We start from the raw sequence: 22,181 nt of genomic DNA, 5'->3' as shown, positions 1-22,181 counted from the left end.
CATATTCCTTAATATATTTTTAACATACATTCAGGAAAGAAGGGGAGTCTTTTGTTGGCTAGGGAAAGCTAAATAAGATTCTCTCCTCCTTATCTTCTGAGAGCAAATAGGTTTCCTTATAAGCACCTCCTTTTGCTTTACTGCTGACGGTTAGTTTGGATTTAAAACACACTGGAATTCTGTGCTCTTCAAACCATCTCCATGAAATGATACTTCAAAACATCAATCTTTTGTATAAACCTTTGCTTTCAATCTCAAATAGGAACAGATCATCCATTTGGAACAACTCATCAGAGTAGCAGGGTTTGACTCATTTTGGTCATTAATTCATTCCATGTTAATATGTCCCGGACGATAGGTTTACAGTATAGCTCAGATAATCCATAACATACATTGGTAAATCCAGAGACTCTTTGTTATGCTAAGTGTTTAGACTACCAGAAGGCAATAGTTCCCCCAAACATTCTCTCTTGAAGCAGCGATCTCTTTTCTGCTAAGGTAACACATCAGTTTTAGGCCAAAGACAGAATAGACTGACATACCACTAGTTATCCACAAAACAAGCAGCTGTAGTGTAAGCTTCCTTACCACTCTGCCCCCATAATGTACCTCACCTCTGACCTGCAGGGACTGTATCTAGGGCCAAGAAGAGGAGTTCAGTCTCTGTGGCCAATTTAATCCTTAACCTCTCTGCTGAGACTACTGACAAGGAGGCCAATTAGTGCCGATTATGGTGGTGGGCTTTGTGAAGAGAACACCTGTCCACAGGGACCACCATCTTATTTCACACAAGCAACTGAACAGCCACCAGATGGTAACATCACTTAATCTCTGCTGACTTGGAATGGATTCAAACTAGCATCCTAGGGATGAAAGGCTCCCTAGCCTATTATCAATCCCCTGAGCTATCCAATCACCTGGTTCTGATAATTTCTGAGCTTGTAAGGTTTATGTGATCCATGAAGTGAAAAATTTATTTTTTCTGCAGGAATTGCAAGAATCCCTGTGGCTCCTGGGTGTCTCTTTTATTTTGGTATAATTTAGCTTATTTATACCTGCTTTATTCTTCATGCTGTTTTTCCTGTTTTCCTCTCAGATCCTTGAAGATCAGTTTGTGCTCTTCTCCTGAAAGAACCTTTTCTGTGTTTCATGTAAGTACTCAGCATTTTGTACCTTTCAGCGACAAGAGTCATGTGTTTTATTCAGGGCCCAGTCAAGCAAATCTGAAGCCCCTGTGAAGTATTTTATAGGTTTCTCTGGATGCAAGGCTCGGTATTCAGTGTGTATCCTTGATCTGCCCAGTTGTCCCAAACTTCTGTACAGCATCAGTTTGTAATATTCCGAATGGTTCACTTCCACTGTGTGATGGGGAGAATAGGGAGCATGTGCAGAAGTGGTGTGTCATTTCTGGATTGAATTAGGGAGGCAATGGATGGAGGATTCCTGTTAGAGATGGTGAAAGCCTGCCATGATTTCTTAATGGGTATTATCCCATCCCAGAGCTCTCATTCAGCACAAAACAGCTTGTATTCCACATCATCCAGGACTGGAACAGGTACAGAAAATATTTCATTAGCATTTCAACCTGTGCTTGCTGGGATACAACTTCATGACCTGGAACGCCTGCAACTGCAAAGTTGGCAGCAGTATGTGAACCCTCGCTGCTTACATTGACACCAATGTGTATGACTGACCATTAGCATAGTTTTCATTAAGTCTTAGTGTACGTAATATAGTTTCTTTAGCATGCCCCAACAGCAGTGGCGACATGTGGGGGGCACACATGGGGTCACGTGCCCCTCCAGATTTCTGCCAGGGTTCATATGCCCTGCTGCATACCACCAGAACCTTTAAATTAGAGGTTTTCAAACTTTGGGGCACACCCCCTAGAGGGTGTGGAGGAACGTTCAGGGTGGGGGGAGGAGGGGGAGTGATTATGCCAGACGGCTTGGGCTTCAACCCAGCGGGACTAGGGAGAAGATGCCACCTCCACCCCGACTCGCCTCTTTTTTCTGGGTTGTGGGGTGCAAACAAAAACTGTAACTCAAGGGGACATGGGGGGGTTCTGCTCCAAAAATTTGAAAAACTGCTGCTTTAAATTGTGGGGCCCCCCCACTATCAACAGTTACGGGTCGTCTCTGTCCAACAATGCTAGAGTTAAAAAAAAAAATCTGTCAGTGGTTTCCTTTGCAAACCTATGCTATGCATGGCTTTTCACTTGGGCTTGGTTGTTGGTATGTAAGTTGTCAGCTCAATGGTTTTTTTCAGTGAAAAAAATATTGCTTTACTCTAGGGAGTTGTTTTTAGAGATGTGGGGCAGCAAAAATGTAAAAATTCTCATGGTTTGAGGTTTGCTTTTTACAAATGTTGCCAAGTTCTAGGATGTGGTGTTTTTTTAATTAAACAAGTTTACATTTTCCCAATATTTCATAATACATTGGCATTGTGAAATCTAGTGATTCTATAAAACAGTAAGACTTCTTAATACAATATATAAGGAACCTTAGCCCTGCCAAGCAGTCATAATTGTAACAGGTGATTAGAGATTGTCTTTTGTTCTGGCCTAAATTTTCAAAAGTGTCCACTAACTTTTTGCGCCTCAGTTTATGGGTGCCAGACTTGAGACCCCTTGAACCTGATTTGCAGAGGCATTGAGAATCTGCAGCTCCCGTTGACTTCAACTGAGATTGACACCTCTGAAAATGGGGCTCAAGCTATTTTAAATGGGAATGCAAAATTACTGGATGTTGAACATTTAGGCCTAAAACTCCAGATCCAAACTTTGGGGGTTTTAAGATGTGTTCTACTTTTTGCAGCCTAAACCCATGTCCAGTACTTGTTCAGTGGAAAACAATTGAACGTTAAAGAACTGTCTGGAAGAAAAACAATGTAACAAGCAGCTCTTTTTTAATTTGCTGGAAGCATTTATATCTGCAAGTTTATACCCAAGTTATTTTTTGTTTCTGGGAATTTTTTTCAAAGTAGACCTAAAAAGGGAGTGGAAATTCTTAATTTCTTCAGGTGTGTGCTGAAACATTCTAGCACCCTACGGAGTGTTGTTTGGTTGGTATCAAACATTACAACATGTGACTTATATAGGTAGGAGTATATGCATATGCGTAGAGCTCCTATTTATATTAGTGGCAGTGCCAGGCTTGTGCATCAAGGAGCACAGAGGCCTTCAGAAGTGGAGTATGGCTTACATCTAATGTGACATTTATTTGACTGAGTAAGGAAATAGATTAAAGTCTCACCAGCCCTTTCCCATCGTGTGTTGGTCCAACAGGGGTGGTTCAGAATGGCCCCTAACAAATCCTGTTATTCTCACTGCAGAACTTCAGAGTATCAGTAGAAATTATGAATGATGCTCAAAGGCTTCAAATGTGTACATTTATGTTAACCCTTTCTGCAACAGCAGCCATTTATGGAAACACCAGGGACCACATGGCATCAGCATTTATTGTAGCTGACCATTTCATCATTGTTATAGTTTTGTTATATAAACTAGCTCTGTGCTTCAAATCCCACTCTGTCAGTGACTTACCATGTGATGGTGAGCAAGTGATTTCCCCTCTCTAAGCCTCAGTTTCCTAATCTGCAATGCTAGAGAGTTGCACGCTTTTTTCTGTCTGTAGACGGAGTTTGTTGCACACACCGAGGTTCCTTTCATTTCACCTCCCCCCCCCCCCAACACCCTCTCATCGCTCTCTATTTCAGGGACATATATAGATATGTAAGATTGTATAATTTTTAATTTGTTAAATTATTTCTTTTCTTTCTTTATGGAAGCTAAATTATTCAGGGTGTAGACATTTCAATTCCATTGGGACAATGGGCAGAGCTGAGATGGGGGTTGTGTTATGCCGGAAGGTGTTAGTGACGCTTATACCTTTTTGAATGTCCTGCTCTGAAAAAGCCATTTATTCCACAGCTTCATGAAGTCCTCTGCAGTAGAGTAGTGATGACCTAAAGGAAGCTGAGGGGCATCCTGTTGACCTCATCATAGATACGAGAATCATTAGTCAGATGGTCAATGATATGTGTGTCAAAACACAACTGGCAGTGTTCCAGACTGCCAGTTGCCAGTGTTCGAGCATGACTGTTCATTATATCAGACAGATGATACTAAAATAGTCTCTGATATCCATATGTGTGTTCCATGCTGCTGGAACTTGCTCATCAATTAATTATCCTATAGTCAGCATGCTGTAGCATAGAGTGGTGTACAAATGTCTGCTAATTATCACTCTCAGCACTTCTGTGAAGTTTGTTAGTATCATTATCCCCATTTTACAGGTGAGGAAACTGAGAGAGATAGCATAAATGACTTGCTCAGTGCAACACAGGAAGTCAGTGATAGAGACAGCACTAAAAATCAGGAGTTATTGGTTCCTAGACCACTAGACCACATTGCCTCTCACAAGTGTCACATAATCTTTCTTGACATGAAAACAGAAGTTCTCACTGTTGCATGTCTGGAGTTAATGATTATTCAAGATTGTCAAAAAAACAGGCTCAATAGGAATTATTTAATTAAAGATTATCAATCAGAAATTAATTTGTCAATATACAGAAAGAAGGGATACATTACCACCCTTAATGTAAGATAAAGAGCTGGCTCTGTCTCTTCTTCACTGCAAACTGATGGGATGTGCAGTTTCATTCCCCAGCTAAGTTCCACAACTTCTGTCATTATACAGGGTTTTTAGACAAAGAGACCCTTCTTTGTCAGAAATCCCCTGCCAGAACCATATGTTCTGATGTCATTTCTTATGTTCTGATAGGATTTCCTTTAATATCTGTGAATTCTTAGTTTAAGAACATAAAAATGGCCATACTGGGTCAGACCAAAGGTCAATCTAGCCCAGTAGCCTGTCTTCTGACAGTGGCCAATGCCAGGTGCCCCAGAGGGAATGACCAGGTAATCATCAAGGGATCCATTCCCTGTCGCTCATTCCCAGCTTCTGGCAAACAGAAGCTAGGGACACCATCCCTGCCCATCCTGGCTAATAGCTATTGCTGGACCTACGCTCCATGAATTTATCTAGTTCTTTTTTGAACCCTGTTATAGTCTTAGCCTTCACAACATCCTCTGGTAAAGACTTCCACAGGTTGACTGTGGGTTGTGTGAAGAAATACTTCCTTTTGTTTGTTTTAAACCTGCTGCCTATTAATTTCATTTGGTGCCTGATGTATGTGTGAGGGCAGAATTATTTATAGCTGAGAGGACTGATGATGTTCAAGGTAATATCTTTCCATGAATCTTTTTTCCCCCCATAAGCATTCTTCCCTATTGATTTCCCAACAGAAAACATTTGCTGTAGCAATCATCAAAATATCTGGAGTTCTATGAACATGGAGGTGCCAAGGATTATTAGATATAGTTTAATGCATAGAATTCCTGAATAGGGTGACTTACAAATTTAGAATCGGTGTATTTAATGACAAACTAACTTTCAGCAAATTCAGGAAATGTGAGGCAGACCGAATGCACCAGTAACAGCCAACAAAAGCTGTAGCAATGGTCACAACATAAAAAACTGCTGGAAAGCATCTTTCTGTTTCTGAGAGTTGTTGAGCATTTAGATACACTAGCACTTTCCCAGTATCTGACAGGAGGATATGACCATCTAGGCCAACTCTCCTTAACTGTGAATCAGTGAAAGAGCATTTGGATGACAAAAAGGCTATAGTATAACAAATCTTACACTTACAGTATCTAGTAATTTTCTTCCTGAAGTATACCAGGTTGCTTAATAAACTGATATACAAACTATCCATGAGAATCACTCCATCCACCTCTGAAATTAGAGGGGAATTCTTTGGAGGGGAAATGGAGGATCTGCTTAAGGTGGATGGTAATACTACACAACGTTATGGGATAGAAAATGAAGAGTACCTTTCCCAAGTACTGCGTATCTTCTGAAGAGAAAGAATGCTCTGAAAAGGGAGCAACATGGGCAGACTCTCTTAACTTGGCATGTGCAAAGAGAAGAAATGGTGAGACAAGCAACAAATTAGAAACAGAGTAAAGGTTCTATCCTGGTGTGTGTACAGAAATCACATCATATGACTAAGGCGGCACTCCAGAAATGAAGGGCCTTAAACACAAAAGTCATGACCTTAAATCGAATTCTCCACCATAAGATGTAACCAGTGAAGGCACTTAAGCAACAGGATTACCTGAGAAAACTGAGCTTTGTGAAAAAAAATAAGGTGAACCTCATGATTTTCTGCCTATTGCAACTTAGTAAGACTAGATTCTGATAATCTGGCCAGGAAGTCCTTGCAGAAATCCCCTCAAAAGAGGGAACCAATGTATGCTCTAGGGTTTTGGCTGTATTGTTAGTTCAAGTGCAAATTTTCAAATTGTTTAATGATTGATAATGGCAAATGCTAACTAGAAGTCAATGTAAGGATGAAAAGTAGAGACAGACTTGTCAGTCTATGTAGTTTTGTAGACTGTGAAAATTCTGAAACCCTGGGTTGTGGGGCCCAAAACTGGATCTGTTGAACTTGAATGAGATTGAACCTAAGGGGTGGCCTGGACAGCAACTAAGGATAAGGAACCCTCTGACGGTGCTCCCTTGAGATGTTGTTGTATGTTCTCTCTCATACAAGTAATTGAATTTATTGAAGGTATTTGGATGCACAGAGACATAACAGGCTACAGCTGCAAAATCTGGATCTGAATCTGGAAAATTCAGGGTGGGTAAAGATTTTAGATTTAGGAAGGAACCAAAGGAAAAGAGAGATTTTTTTGTCTCTCTCTTCTTGCTCCCTCTAATTTCCCAGTCCTCATTTATTCCACACTGGTACATTCATTACTAGACTCAGATGGAAGAAGGCCACTTGATGAATCACTGGCAGTGCTGCTTGCAGCAACCTAGAGATCTTCCATCCAAATATTAAGCCTCGTTTGTTAGAGCTGATGGGATCATAACGCCAGGTGGTTTGACTGTAGACCATGTTGTAGTTTTCAAGGTAGTGCCTTCGATGTAGTGGGAAATTATCTTGGTGAATCTGGCATGCCTGTTGTTGTTCTCTACCTATATTGTCAACCATCGCACAATGAGATTCCACACTACCACCTTGAGTACGTTGGTAGTGCTGCTGTTACATTTTTACAGACCAAAAAACCCTGCTTCGTGCAGTCAGTGCTGACTAATTTCATATTGTACACCTATCTCTGTATAATTTATACTGTAGACATGAAGCAAAACAGAGGCAGTAAAGACGAGTAACACTGAGTGCTGGTTACCATGAAAATCCCAATTTGCAGATGTAACTGCCTTTACTGGAGCTCCAGATCTCACATCTGGGTGCTCAAACTGGCACTTTTACACATACCCACTCAAAGACCTAAGTGCCAGACAGAGACTCAAAATTTATTCTGGGTGTCCTATATAAGATACCATATTTACAAGTTAGTTCTTAAGAATCTTTCAGCAATTTCCTTTTCCTGTCTACCCCTATTGCTTTAAAAAAAAATCCATCTGCCTTCTGGCTGCCTATATACAATCAAACAGATGCACACATCTGTATGTGTGTCACTGATGATCCATTTGCAAACACACTTGGTGACAGATGCTTTATTTAGAGGCTGGGAATAGGAATCTTAGAGATGAAAGATCTACAACATATAAAGAAACAATGTTTTCTTCTCCCCAGTTTCCAGTTCACTTCCACTTCCTTCTTTCTCTTTTTTTCTCCCTCATGTTTGCACTCAGTTCATACTCGGGGAATACTTTTTCAAATCATTAGTGCGCCCACCAAGCAATACCAAATTTTCTGAGGACAACCCAATGGCAGTTTTTTCTGGTGGTACCCACAGGTCACATGCATGTCTGGTTTTGACCCATCTCAACAAGCAGATTTCTGTCTTTTATGGCATCAACAATGTCAACCCTGTGATTCCTATTTTTCAATTTTTGACTTGTTAAGCAGATGATAGCTTAATTCTTTAAGCAAAACCTCCCATGCTAGAGTAGGCCAAACCCACAAAATAGAAGTCAGATATAGATTTCAAACACCATACCATTCAGGGTTGTTCATGGCGATAGTTCTGTTTCAGCCACTTGTAAAGTTGCAGGCCATTTGTAAAATTTGAATACGGATCTGGGTTCAAATTCAACTGCACCTCTTTATATACCTCCCCTGTCTACACACAAAACAAGATGATTAATGTAACTACAAAGCGAACTACTGCAAGAGCGAGATCAGCTTTCAGATACCTGGTATAATGTAGGGACTGCAGCTGCACTATAAGATTTCTTCTTTTGCTTTTGTATAAGGATGCATCACAACATCTAGCTTTTATGGAACCTGTGTGTCCCTAACAGTAGGATATCTGGTACTTTTCACACACTGCAGCATTTACAAGAGGGCACATTTAACAGTCCTGGTTTCAGGTCTTCCTGACATTGCTCCAGTGTAAATCAGGAATAATTCTACTGAAGCTATTCCAACATAAAACAGGTGTAAGTGAAATCAGAATCCTTTTCAGTATCCAGTAATGCATGCCTTGCAAAATTCCATTTGTTTGCTCACCTCGGGAGGGTTAATTTTGTTTTGATAGGCAAGTGAAATCTCATTTGTTGTTTTTCATTGTCTTTGTGGCAAAGGGCAGGTGAGCAGATTTTGAGCCTTAGCTGGTGAATGTTCATGATGATTTTGCAAAAGTGTGCCTAGTGCCTTACAATAGAATCAGAGACATCTACCTGTACATGAGAGTGCCTGGGCACTTGCATTTGCAAACCCTTAATGTATGTATCAGTAATGAAAATCTTAATTAAGAAAGCTGCATCATTGTCCATGAACACTCTTTCTTTCTCCCTGTGTGAAGTCCTTTGTGTATTGAAGCATCTACCTGGCTGAGACAGACAGAGCCCTCAAAGAGCTTGTCTGGCAGATCTTCTCTTGATTATTAACAGCTAGCAAATGACAAAGTCTCAGTCTCCTTTTGTCTTGTTACTGAGGCTCAGAACTGCAGAACACATAATGTACAATAGGGTTGGATGGTTGGTTGGTTTGTTTTTTCAGTGTTTTTTTAACTTGATTTTATTATGTTGGTGGGGCTAAAAATCTGACACTGTTGATCAGAACTAATTTAAGTGGCTCATAGTTCCCAAAATTTGAAAAGATGCCCTTTCACACACACAAGTGTACCTTTGCATTTAGAAACAATACAGTTAGACCATATGATATGCGCGCACACAAAAAATATGCTGATGTAATGTGGAGATTGAGATTTTAATCTCACTAAACTCAGGAAATTCAGAGTTAAGGTTCCCGCAGCAACCTTACCTCTGCCCCTGTAAACTGTGTTCATTACAGTGAGGTCTCTCACTGATCACATGCTGCGTGCTGGGCAATGTGATATACTACTTTTAGAAAAGACGGTAAGGTGGGAAGGAACTGTTGTTTTTTCTATAATCATATTGTGGAGATTATTTATTTGCTAAGCACCAATAATGTGTTTAGTGCCGTTCAGAACACACACACAAAACTTCATAATCTAATGGACATATAAGGCCAAAACACTGAGGTACATACAGAGGCAGATTGTGCCAACCCTGTGTGACAGCACAAATGGGAGAGAGGGCATCAAGAGTCTCTTTCTCTCTCCCTCCCTCTCTCCTATTCACACACATATATTTGCCCCTATGCAACAGCCAGGAATAATTGCACAGCTTGTGTCCAGATGGGCCAGATTCTCCTCTCACATACACCTTTTGTAATGCCATTGACATCAACAGTTTCTCTTGATTTTCACATAAACAAAAGAAAAATCAGGCTTAGGAAGGGTAAGGACTGTAAGGGTCTCGCGTCACCAACGCCATTACTCTCCTTGAGGTGGGTAGGGAGCAGCTGTATGCACAGATTAGTAGAGCTCAACCCCACACCTAGGGCTTTGTCTATACTTATAGCTAGATCGGCACTGCTGTGATCAGTGCAGCGGTGTCGATTTAGCAGGTCTGGTGAAAACCCGCTAAGTCAATGGCAAAGCGCTCTTCCGTCGACTCCTGTACTCCAGCTCCCCAAGAAGAGTAAAGTTAGTTGGCGGGAGAGTGTCTCCTGTCGACATAGCACGGTGTAGACACCGCGGTAAGTGGATCTAGCTACATTGACTTCAGTTACTTTATTCATGTATCTGAAGTAGCGTAACTTAGATTGATTTACTGTGGTAGTGTAGATAGGGCCAGAGAGCAGTGCATGTTGCATTCTTGCAAAACTGTTGCAGCTACCATTCACGCTTGGAAGAGTTACCTCCACCTGAAGGAGGAATTCCAGCTGAGACCCTCAGATTGTCCAGTGGCTGAAAAGCACAGTTTGTCCCACATTGTGTATCATACATGGGCCCTTATATTGTAGGAGTGAGAAAACAGGATCAGGAATCAAACCCAAGTCATCTATCAAATCCAATCTAATCTGTTTTAGGTATTACGAATATACCCATCACTGTGCTACCACACCATAACCACAGGTTAGTCCATGAGGTAAGAAGTCAAAATCTAAAACATTTCACATTAAATTAATTATTAAGGGGCTGATTCTCACCTGCCTGGCACTTTGCTTTGTCATTTATGACTGTATAAAGTGAATGCAAAATGCCACCAGTCTGATCTGATACTGTTTTACACCCATGCAAAGGTGTAAATGACAATGGAAAATAAGTCTCAAAATCTTCAAGGTTTCAGAGTAACCGCCGTGTTAGTCTGTATTCGCAAAAAGAAAAGGAGTACTTGTGGCACCTTAGAGACTAACCAATTTATTTGAGCATGAGCTTTCGTGAGCTACAGCTTCATCCGAAGCTCATGCTCAAATAAATTGGTTAGTCTCTAAGGTGCCGAAAATCTTCAAGATACACCATTACCATCACAGAAGAGCATGAAGCCTAGAAGACCTGATATTTTCAGATTCTCTCCAGCCAAATAATAAGCCTGCTCAGTTTTCAGACAACATCAGGGTTATCCAGATCACTAAGCCATTTCTTTTCATGCCCTGAGCCTTTTAGTTGCAACTTTTTATGTCAATAATTTATGCATCCCAGCATGCACTTAAAGAATGTACTTATCATTATTTGATTTTTATATGCTAGTTTTAAAATGTTATAAACTCTTTCAGAGATGACACACTAAAAATTTATAGAGGGGTTTTGTTACAGGAGAAAGGATGGTGCTGGTGACTGCTCACCTAAGTAATAGTTCCAAGTTCTTTAGAGGCTATATAAATTTTCTGTCTGATAATTCAAATTCCTGGGGGAATTTTGTGCCAAAAAGTTAAAAATTTTGCACACCATATTTTAAAATTGTGCAAAATTCTGCATCTTTTGTTTTTCAAAATAACACAATATAATCACTCCAGTTTCAATTATTTTGGTAGTTTATTTCCAAATACCTGTAAGCAAGTATGTCTGTAACAATACAGACAACAAAAAAGATTCAGGAAATGGGGGGGTGGTGTTTACAAATAGATTACTACTTAGGCATATGAATACAGAACCCCCACTCAGCCACCCCCTGGACTCCTGTCCCATGTGGCCTTGCACTCCCACTCCCATTCAGCTCCTGGCTCAATATTGTCACCCCCTAGCTTCTGTGCCTTCATCCCAGTGTGTCCACTCCACTACCCATTCTGAACCCCAGTCTGTGTGACACCCCCCCAGCAGCCCCATGTGCCCCACTTTTTCCGTCCCCCCATATTCATGCCTCCTCACCTGGGCCTGTGAGTAGGGCACTGTGAGGAAGACCGCTTCTGCCCTGTCCCTCCCCACGGCTGTTTGCTCCGGCCAGTGAGACTGCCCTCTCTTCTGGCACCACATCAGCCTCTGGTGAGTGAAAGGTGTAATTGCAACTTGCCTTCACCTCCCCATCAGAATAAATTATTCTGGGGGGAGGAATCTGCAGGGGACATTAATTCTGCACTTGCACGGTGACACAGAATTCCCTCAGGAGTAAATAGCCTGCAAGTCTAACTTCAGACCTCCTATTCTTATCCTTCACACAATTCAGTAGATTCACTAATGGCTACAATCTGAAAATCATAACACAAAGCATTGGAATCTTTAAGGCAGTAAATGCTCACTTAGCTATTCTGAAATGGTAATAACTTTGTTATTTCAAAACCAAATGCTTTCAAACATGGCAAAGTTGCTACTTCTCTTTCAGGACTATGTATATGTCAAGTTTGATATTTTAAAACAAAGCCATATTTTAATTATACAAGCATGTTTAAGGGCAGAAAGCTTATGGAAAAATTAACAGCAGGAAATTATTTTTTACATACTAGGATGACTCAAAAACGGCTAACTGGATTTTTGTGAAACTTTCCTAAAAATGTCACTTTTGGATAGAGACAAGGCATGACCAAGTGTCTGACCAAAAGGTAACTGTTTTGGAGTGGTATAAGCAACTAATGGAAGGGATTTAGTATGACAATCTCATCTCAACTTCAACTATAGCATAATTAATATGATAGTGTAATAAAATGATAATTTGCACATGCATAACAGCATCCTTCTGTGAATCTCAAAGCTCTTTACAAAAATGTAATGAATTAAGCTTTGTCACATCCTTGTGACTTAATGAAGTGTTGTTATTCACATCTTTCGAACAGGAAAACTGAGGCACAGAGATGTAAGGGACATGCTAAAGGTCATATAGGAAGGTAGTAGCAGAGCCAGGATTAGAACCCATGTCTTATGTATCCTCATCCTATGCTTCAAAGTCCAATTCTATTCTAAAACACAACTTTCTAAATATGACTTAGTGGCGTTCCATATTTATTGTCTCTCACTGATTTCCTTATCATATACGTTCAGTTTGAAAGTAAAGAGCTGTTCTTCTTTGAATGATTGTACATCTCCATTCCACTTCAGGTGTGTTCATGCCCAGTGCACTAGTGTTGGAGATTTGCCCTTAGAGGTGCCCGTCAGGGTGGCGCATGTGCCCTCTGCTGCCACATGCTGCTGTGGGATGGTATAGTTGGCACTCGTTAACAGTTGATCTTTTATAGTCTTAATGCAGTTTTCTGCTATTAGGTTTCCTTTTTTATTAGCGTACTTACTGTACACTTCTGTTCCCACTGGTTTGGGATACTGACGTCTAGTGCCAGTGCATGTTTCAGTCCCCAAGCTTCAAACTGCATTGGATGCAAGGTGCTGGTCAGTGACCCTAATTCCAGGTTTCTGAAGAGCCTAGGAGAAACTAACATTAGGGACAGGCGCCAAATCTGCAGGGACTTTAAGCCCAGAACTAAAAAGGATAGGGAGGTCACGCTAAATCACCTTCTTATGGAGGCAGCTTCCACTCTCAGAGCATTCCGGTTTGGAGAGGGCACCAGGCGCCTCTACTTCACCTACAAGTGCTTCTCCTGTCATGACAGAGTCCTGTCTCCAATCTCCTTCTCCAGTACCAAAGAAGAAGCACCAGAAGACTTCATCGAGGGACCCATCATCCAGAAGATTGAGTTCCCCAGCGCCGAAATCCAGGAAACAAACTGGGAAGAATGTAGAGTATAATCCTGCCGAGGCAGTCCCTGGTACAGATAGCACCTCAGGTAGGGTCATTGACTCTGGCGCCAGTACCAGTACCAATGATCTCTAAGGATGCACCATCTTATTCAGCAATGCCATCATCTTTGGTTCAGAAACAGCAGCAAAGATTCTCCCTGTGCCTTCAGTGCCTGAGGCATATGCCATGGCATGCGATCTCTCAGTGCTGGCTTCACCCTTGAGGTTCAAGGAGAGATTAAAAATACTGGGACTTTTCAGCTTGGAAAAGAGAGATAATGTGGAGAAAGTGAATAGGGAGGTGTTATTTACTCCTTCACATAATACAAGAACTAGGGGTCACCCAATGAAATTAATAGGCAGCAGGTTTAAAACAAACACAAGGAAGTACTTCTTCATACAATGCACATTCAACCTGTGGAACTCTTTGCCAGGGGATGTTGTGAAGGCCAAAACTATAGCAGGGTTCAAAAAAAAACTAGGTAAGTTCATGGAGGATAGGTCCATCAGTGGGCTATTAGCCAGAATGGGCTGAGATGCCGAGAGTGTCCCTAGCCTCTGTTTGCGAGAAGCTGGGAATGGGCGACAGGAAACGGATCACTTGATGATTGCCTGTTCTGTTCATTCTCTCTGTGGCACCTGGCATTGGCCACTGTTGGATGACAGAATACTGGCTTAGATGGACCATTGGTCTGACCCATTCTTATGTTCTTATCTTGCCTGGTACTGACAGACACTTTCATGGATTTGCTGGCTACCAGAGGTCTTCCAACTCATGTTTATCGTCTGAGTCAGAAGTTCGATCTTATGTGTAAAGGCCATATCATATTAGCCATCACTTTTTTCCAAAGGGCTTTCACCCCTGGTATTCAGTAGAACTTCTGCATTGGACTGCTAGTAGGGAGCCATGATCAGGAAGAAATTGGTCTCTTGTGCCATATCAATGGCTGTATTGGAACTTATAGAGTTTCCTCCAGTCTCCAGATCCTGACCATACCCTCCCCTTCTACATCCTCCACCAGACATCGTGAAGCTGCACTTCAAGATCTTCAGGAAGCTGCTCCTAGCACTGAGTTTGATACCAATCGTAGGTATTCTGCGTCAGTGAATCCCCCTTTGGAGAAATTGGGGGAAGCTCCACCTCAGCCAGCCTTGGTTCCTCCTTCTTATCATTCGAGAAGGCAAAGTCTGGTGTTTCCTCTTCTCACCTGAGTGGTTACAAAGCTCACTAGGACCTCTTAAAGAGAGTGACGTCCTTCCTAGATATACAGGTGGAAGTAGTTCAAGAGAACTCACACAGATTGGTTGATACCTTGGGATCAGTGGGCCTTGTCAAGTGCCACTCCTCACAAATGAGGCTACTCTGGATCAGAGCCCACAAAAGTATTGTGGCAAATGCTATCTTCCCTGCCTCCTACAGCTAAAAGGACTGAGTAGAGGTCCCCTCATTGGGGTCTGTACATTATTACGTGCAAAAGAGAATGCTAGGGTCAGCGGGCATCTGCCCGAAATCAAAAGATGGAAAGAAGCTTGAGAGGTTTTTTGGCAGAAAAGCTTATTCAACAGCTGGACTACAACTCTGGAATTCTAATCAGCAACCATTGCTAGGACATTATGATTTCTCTTTCTGGGACACAATGTTTTATTTATAATTTTTTATATTTTTTTCCAAATACAACAAATATACAAAAATACCAGATTCATCATAATACATAAAGGAACTAGAGAGGGTTAGGATAAAGAGAGGGGATGGGAAGCAATGTATCTATCTTCAGGATCTCCGTTAATCATAGACCTCTAAAAAGTCAGTCCAAATTGCTTTGAATTTTTCGGGCATTCCCTTTCTCCAGAATGCCAGCCATTCATTAGTTGCAAGGTCAGCCATATCACTGATCCAGACATCAACATTTGGTGGAGATCGACTTTTCCATTTTTTCAGGATTAATTTTTTAGTGACCAAAGCTGCCCACTGGAACCACATCGCCTTGTTACTAGGTAATCTCTGGGACAATGTTGTAAAATTTACCAAGAAGTTCCTAGAGGAGGCAAGTCAAGAATTTCTCACAGTAGTGGACGAGAGAAAGATGGTGGCTAAGACCTTGCTTCAGGCTGCATTGAAGATTCTGGTGCCAGAGCCATGGCACTGGCCATTACATTGAATAGATGTTTGTGGCTACAGTCATCGGGTCTTCCTCAGGAGGTCCAACAAACCATTCAGGATCTCCCTTTTGAGGGACCAGTTCTTTTTTTCACAGCAGACTGATGACAAGCTTCATTGTCTTAAGACTCTAGTGCTACACTCAAGTCTTTGGTTATTTACACTCCTTTCACAAAGAAGAAGCAGTTCCATCCACAACAGTCCTGCTATTATGCTTCCTTTTCACCGTGCCAGCAGGACCAATCTAAGAGGAAAGGGGAAAGTGACAGAAGGACACCACCACCACCTCCTTTTTCATCTACTGCGTGCTCATTCAGACAGACTGGGAAAACTAAGCAGTTAGTTTTATGTTCTTGTCAAGGGAAGCTTTCCAGGTTGCAGTTTGCCAGCCTTTCCCTACCCCTATTTTTTCTGACCGGTGTGGCAAAATACCTTGTTTGTCTCAGTAGGCTCAGTCCTTTTTAGCCTTGGAGACTGAGATTTGGGGCAAGGCGAATCCTTATAGGTGGCACAGGGTCCTGCTACTCCTCTCCTCAGTCAGTCCCTTGTGCTTGTTTTCCTTCCCTTCTGGGGAGCGAGTGCAGCCTTCCTACTAGGAAGGTTTGGTGTCTTGCTCCAAACAGCCTACTGGCAGCTTCCCTGCTCCTCTCACTCCCCCACTCCTACCACCCAGGGGAGGGTTTAAAAAGGTCCCAAGTAGTTGGAGTCAGCTGAACCTAATTGGTTCCCTAGCAACCCCTTTTCCAGCTGAACCTTATTGCCCCATGGTTCTCTCTCCTCAGTGGATGGGGAGGGGCCTTTTAATCCCTTAGGAGTAATTACTACCCCCCCTTTTGTAGCTGTTTGTCCTGGTTTTACCACACTGGCTGTCTCATTTCCTAAGTGCTTGGACCCATGTCACTACAGACCAGTGGGTCTTAAGCATGGTGGAAATGGGATACGTGCTTCAGCTTAGTTCTAACCCCATCTTACCCCCCCTTCCCCATCCCTTCTCAGGGACCGTTCTCATGAGAAGGCTCTCCTTCAAGAGGTACAATCTTTCCTCCTGTTGGGAGCCATAGAGGAAGTTCCTCCTCTGCACAGAGGAAAGGGATTTTATTCTTGTTATTTCCAAGCAAAAGGAGGTCTCAGACCCATACTAGACCTTCGAGAGTGAACAAATACATAAAGAAAATAAAGTTTTTGCATGGTCACTCTGGAATCCATTACCCACCCCCATCCCCAGATCCTGGTGTCCTTGACTTAAAGGACACATATTTTCATATAACAATATATCAATGCCACAGGAAATTCCTCAGATTTATGGTCAACCAATCCCACTATCAATTTGCAGTCCTGCCATTTGGAGTATCTATGGCCCCCTGATGTTCTTACAGAATTAATGGCAGTGGTGGCTTCATTCCTAAGGAAATCAGGAGTTCACGTGTTTCCATACCTGAATGACTTGTTGGTGAGAGGACAATCCAAGAGCTCGGTGATATCCAGTGTGGCCAAGATCCAGTCCACCTTCGATATGTTGGGATTGCTGATCAACGGCGAAAAGTCAATCCTCTCACCTATTCAGAAAATAGAGTTTATAGAGTTTATTGGATTCTGTGGGAGGCAGGGCATTCCTTCCACAGACCAGGTTCCAGATAGTACTGGATATTTCATTATACCTAAAAGCCCATCCTGCCATGACAGCACAGAATTGCCTCAGATTTCTTGGGCACATGGACTCATGGATTTATGTGGTTCAGAATGCCAGGCTGTCTCAGGAAGCTGCAGAACTGGCTGAGCTCAGTGTGCTTCCCAATGCGCCATCCACTGGATATGCTGGTTCAGGTACTCACAGAAGTCTTCGCCTCTTTGAACTGATGGATGGACCCATCCAATGTATGTGTGAGAGTTCCTTTTGTTTCCCCACAGCCAACTCTGACTCTGGTTACAGATGCTTCTGCCCTGGGTTGGGGAGCCCATCTGGGAACTCTGGAGACTCAAGGTCTCTGATCTGGCCAGGATTTAGCTTTCCATATAAACGTAAGTGAGTCAAGAGCCATTCATCTAGCTGGTCATGATTTTTTCTTCTGCATCAAGGGAAGGAATTTACTAGTTCATACAGACAATGCAGTGGCGATGTCCTGTGTGAACAGACAGGGAGGGGTCAGATCATCACTTCTGTGCCAAGAAGCAATACTGATTTGGGAGTTTTGTATTGTCACCTCAATCTACCTCAAAGCCTCCCAGCTTCTGGGTGTCCACAACAGTCTGGCAGACCAGCTGAGGAGATCATTCCTCAGTAACCAGGAGTAGTCTCTCCATCCAGATATAGTCAGTCATATTTTCCAAATCTGTAGCATTCCCGTTTGCAACCTGACACAATAGGAAATGTCAGTTTTGTTCATGAGCAGGTCCCCAGCCCCATAAACTCACCATGGGCTCTGAAATCAAGCTCAGCTTTCCATCTCACATATCATCAGTAGGTAACACGTTCTATGTGCCAGCTTATACCCTCAGTTACAGGTGTACAACCCACTGTCTCCAAATGTTGCCCCCAGTTAAACCTGTGCATACACTTTCCCATCTCCCACTACCCAGTTGAAGGCTAATGAGGTAGAAAAGGTGATCCTGAAGACATGACCTGAAGACTGTTGTTCAAAATATCATCAAATTGGTAACTCAGAAACAACAGTTTATTGGCTGAAACCTCTGCCAGTGATTTAATATAATCTCACCGCTCCTTGACTTGGGTGAGGAGCTGAGCTACAGAAATCTTTGCTCTGTTACTTTAGTAAAATGGCATATTATTTGCCATTATGACCTCTACATATTTTTCTAGGCAGTCGTTTAAATCATGACAGGTCACATTTTTATTTCCAGAAATCAGAAATATTTTTGTGACATTTTTAGAAATATAAAGAGAAATGTATTAAAGCAGTGGTTTTCAACCTGTGGTCCGTGGACCCCGGGGGTCTGCAGACTATGATTAAGATTTGCAAAGGGGCCCACACCTCCATTTGAAATTTTTTAGGGGTCCACAAATTAAAAAAGATTGAAAACCATTGTGCTAAAGTATTCTCAGATGATTGTACTGGGCAGACAGAAAAAGAAAAGGTACAATAATGGGAAGACCCTAGTAAAAGCAGTATGATCTTATGGTTAGCTCAGGGGTCTGAGACTCAGAAGACATACAATTGGGGCTAGATTAAAATATAAGTCCCTCTTTGATGTTAAACCAATCTCTTCACCTTGCAACTCCATGCCTCATTCTCCTCATCTGAAAGATTGTGATGATCATGACTTTGCTCGCAAGAATATGAGGCTTAAAGTTCAGTTATGCTCAGAAAAGTGTCTTTACTAAACCAGTCCCTTCTTACTCCACAGACATGCTCTCTCTGTGTATAGGTTTCAGAATGCAGCCGTGTTAGTCTGTATCCGCAAAAAGAAAAGGAGGACTTGTGGCACCTTAGAGACTAACAAATTTATTTGAGCAAAAGCTTTCGTGAGCTACAGCTCACTTCATCGGATGCACTTCATCAATGCATCCGAAGAAGTGAGCTGTAGCTCACGAAAGCTTATGCTCAAATAAATTTGTTAGTCTCTAAGGTGCCACAAGTACTCCTTTTCTCTGTGTATAGAGAGTCCTATCTGCTTTACTGATAAGTCTGCACCATTCTTGTCTCTTGTTAGCTCTGCAGAACCAATGACTCTGGGAGCAGGTACAGAATGCCATTCTGCCTTTTGCATGATCAAAAGAATTGTTACCTAAGTTTTTATTTCAGAAACTGGATTCTCAGGATGAGTATGCAGCATGATATTTAGGGGGAGGACAACGGCTTTTAATGTGTATTTTGAGACCATTTGATATGGAGTCACTGGGATACAGTAAATGTAATCCCCACAATGTCATTTTTACAGTCACTTTCATACTAGACCCAAACTTTAATCAATTACAGCTAAATTATTAATTTAAGCCCCAGCCCCACATCAGGGATGATGTGAAATTGAACCCTACCAGAGTGGGAGTTCAGGGAGGCAGTGCGTCTCAGGGAGGCACATGCCTTCAAGAGCTCTCCGACACCTAGGGGGAACAAGGCCACACGACCCCTTCAGAGGCTATGGTGTGTTCTCCCCTCTGTGGCCAGCCTGCTCTGCCAAGCATGGTGAAGGGGTGGGCCATGGCTCTCCTACTCTTCTCCCCGTTTGTAGCGGCTAGTGCTGCTAACATTTCTCACCAAAAGCAATCTGGGTGCCTCAGTGGAGCACAAAGACTGCAGTTAAGGCCAGCTCCTGCTCAGGGATGGAGGGATAGGATGCTTTTTGCACTTTTCCAACAACTTCACTTGTGCATGTTTGCAAACAAACTTCTGATCATAACATTCTGGCCCATAACATTTAAATGCTTTGAGATCCGTGTATTGAAAGTACTTTAAATGCTGAATGTTGTTATTGCATTGTACTGTATTATGACTGTACAGTACATATATATCTCACACACCAAGAGGTGTCAGGATGAGGGGCTTTGAGACGTCTTGGCATCTTTCAGATCATATGATTTTGGGTATTGGTCAACCAGAGGGGATATATTGAGATGAATGGATGGAGAAAACAGGAGAAAGAGTATAGAAGTTAAAATAATTGAGTTTGCTGATCTGATGGAGATAAATCCCTCCTTGGAGAAGGAGTTTGCATCTTTTAAGACTCACTCTGAAGGATCTGTAAGCATCTTCTGTGCTCTAGAAAGACAGTAGTTGGTGTGACTGAGTAACAGGCTGGCAAATTCCCTGCTTTCCTATTCACTAAAATCCAACTAGAACTTACAAAACATCCGCCTCCAAAATAAATAAATAAATCCAACCTAGTGCATTTCCCCCACCCCACCCCCGAAGGAGGAACAAGCCAAAATCTAGTAAATGAGGCAGCCTTAAAAGACACATTCCCAGCTGTAACTATAGCACTTTGCGCCATACTGTGAGCTTGCTAGAGCTGGCACATATTTAATAATACAGATGCATGAATACAGCCTGCTAGAGACAGAACCGTTGCAGCAACCTCTTTGCTGCTGCTTCATTCCAAGGAGTTTTCACTGTGTGTAGTTTCCTTAGCAGGGCAACCTTTATATAAGAACATTGATTTCTTGTGTCAGGAGCAGCAGTGTCCACTATAAAGAAGGTTTCCACATGGTTATCATTCTAGCCTTCTTGTTTTCAGTCACTAATAACTTCCTAAAACCATCACCTTTTGAGCTGAAATTTTACAGACTTGGCCTCTGCTCAAAGGTGATTTTTTTTTTTTTTATGTTTTTTAAAATGTTTTTATTTTTCGAAAGCTTGAGCAAAACTGGTCCCGCTGTTTTTAGTGAGTGGCAAGTGTATGTGGTGGGAGGTGAAGGAGAGAATTACTCCTGTCCCGTTTTTAAAAAAAGCCCAGTGACCTTGCAACCTTTTTGAATAGCTTGAGCCATGACAAGGGCAAAGGTTGTGAAAGAGGAAAATATGGCATGGAAATAGCCCACAGTGAAGAGCAATGCATGGCTTTGTTTCTGGGGAAATTGTTGTTGCTTTGACAGTTAGTCAATGACCATTTGAAAATTAGATACTTGAGCATTCACATATATTTTGTTTCACTAAAGCCTGTGAAGAAAGGGTGTGCTCCAGACATGCATGTAGCCCACTTGACCTTACAGGTTATTTAGGAGCCCTAGTCTCAAACTGTTTGCACCTTACAGTGTGTTTTATCTGAGCTCTGCAATTGCCCACCCATTCATCAGATACAGTGTTAAAATTATTTCCATTTGTACTTGGAGCAGAGGGCAATGTGAGGAGAACAAACACTGATCAAAAACAAGAGGAAATACCCAGGTTCCTATGTGCTAAAATGAGCTCATTAGAGCAGATCTATTCCGAAATTCTAATGTTCCTATTTTCATTAATTTGTTGCGAATAAAGCAATGAAAATACAAATGAAACAGCCATCTCAAGCTACTGGGTTTCCCAATACTTGGCAATGTATCATCCAGTAATAAGTAACAATAGTGGGGTTGCCTCTTGAGTTAGTGACTGTGAGAGGTGTACCTGTTAGTAATAAAGCGTGAGGCCGGAACCATGCCATAGTTAAATCTATCATTTTTCCATCTTAAAAATCCAGAGGCAACGACCCACATCAACGCTGTTTTTTCTGACAGTTCTAGCTTAGCTAGAAAAATCTGTGGACAGCTAAAACTTGGCAAATTAGATCTGAGGTCAGGAAAGACTTTTGTTTTACAAATGTAAAGACCAAAATCTGTTTTAATATTTCCTAAATGTCAAAACAACCCTCTGACCCTGTAACTGACTTGCTGTGGATTCTGTTTGTGCTTCTCTAACTAGAAAACAGCCACATATTTTTTGACATGAAATGCTGTAGCCTGTTAGTCATTGATTCAGAGAATTTAGAGCTGGAAAAGAGCTATTAGCTCATCTAGTCCTCCCCTCTGCCAAAGCAAGAATGGGCGTCATTCATTTCGATGGCAAGTGGAGGGAAGGAGACTTA

The 22,181-nt window shown here is 41.9% G+C and overlaps 1 protein-coding gene across 15 annotated transcripts in view; it reads left to right on the top strand.

The window, feature by feature from the left end:
* The window catches only part of ZBTB20 (zinc finger and BTB domain containing 20), a 668,337-nt gene that overhangs the window by 488,347 nt on the left and 157,809 nt on the right, over positions 1-22,181 (top strand). For all 15 annotated transcript variants that reach the window (XR_005226808.2, XR_005226810.2, XM_043538684.1 and 12 more), the window contains one exon: positions 1,097-1,151. The gene's annotated coding sequence lies outside the window, so the exon portion shown is untranslated. The remainder of the gene's footprint in view (positions 1-1,096; positions 1,152-22,181) is intronic.

The sequence above is a fragment of the Chelonia mydas genome, chromosome 1 (assembly GCF_015237465.2).
Source record: "Chelonia mydas isolate rCheMyd1 chromosome 1, rCheMyd1.pri.v2, whole genome shotgun sequence".
Classification (NCBI taxonomy): Eukaryota; Metazoa; Chordata; order Testudines; family Cheloniidae; genus Chelonia; species Chelonia mydas.
This window is presented reverse-complemented; position numbering and strand designations above follow the sequence as displayed.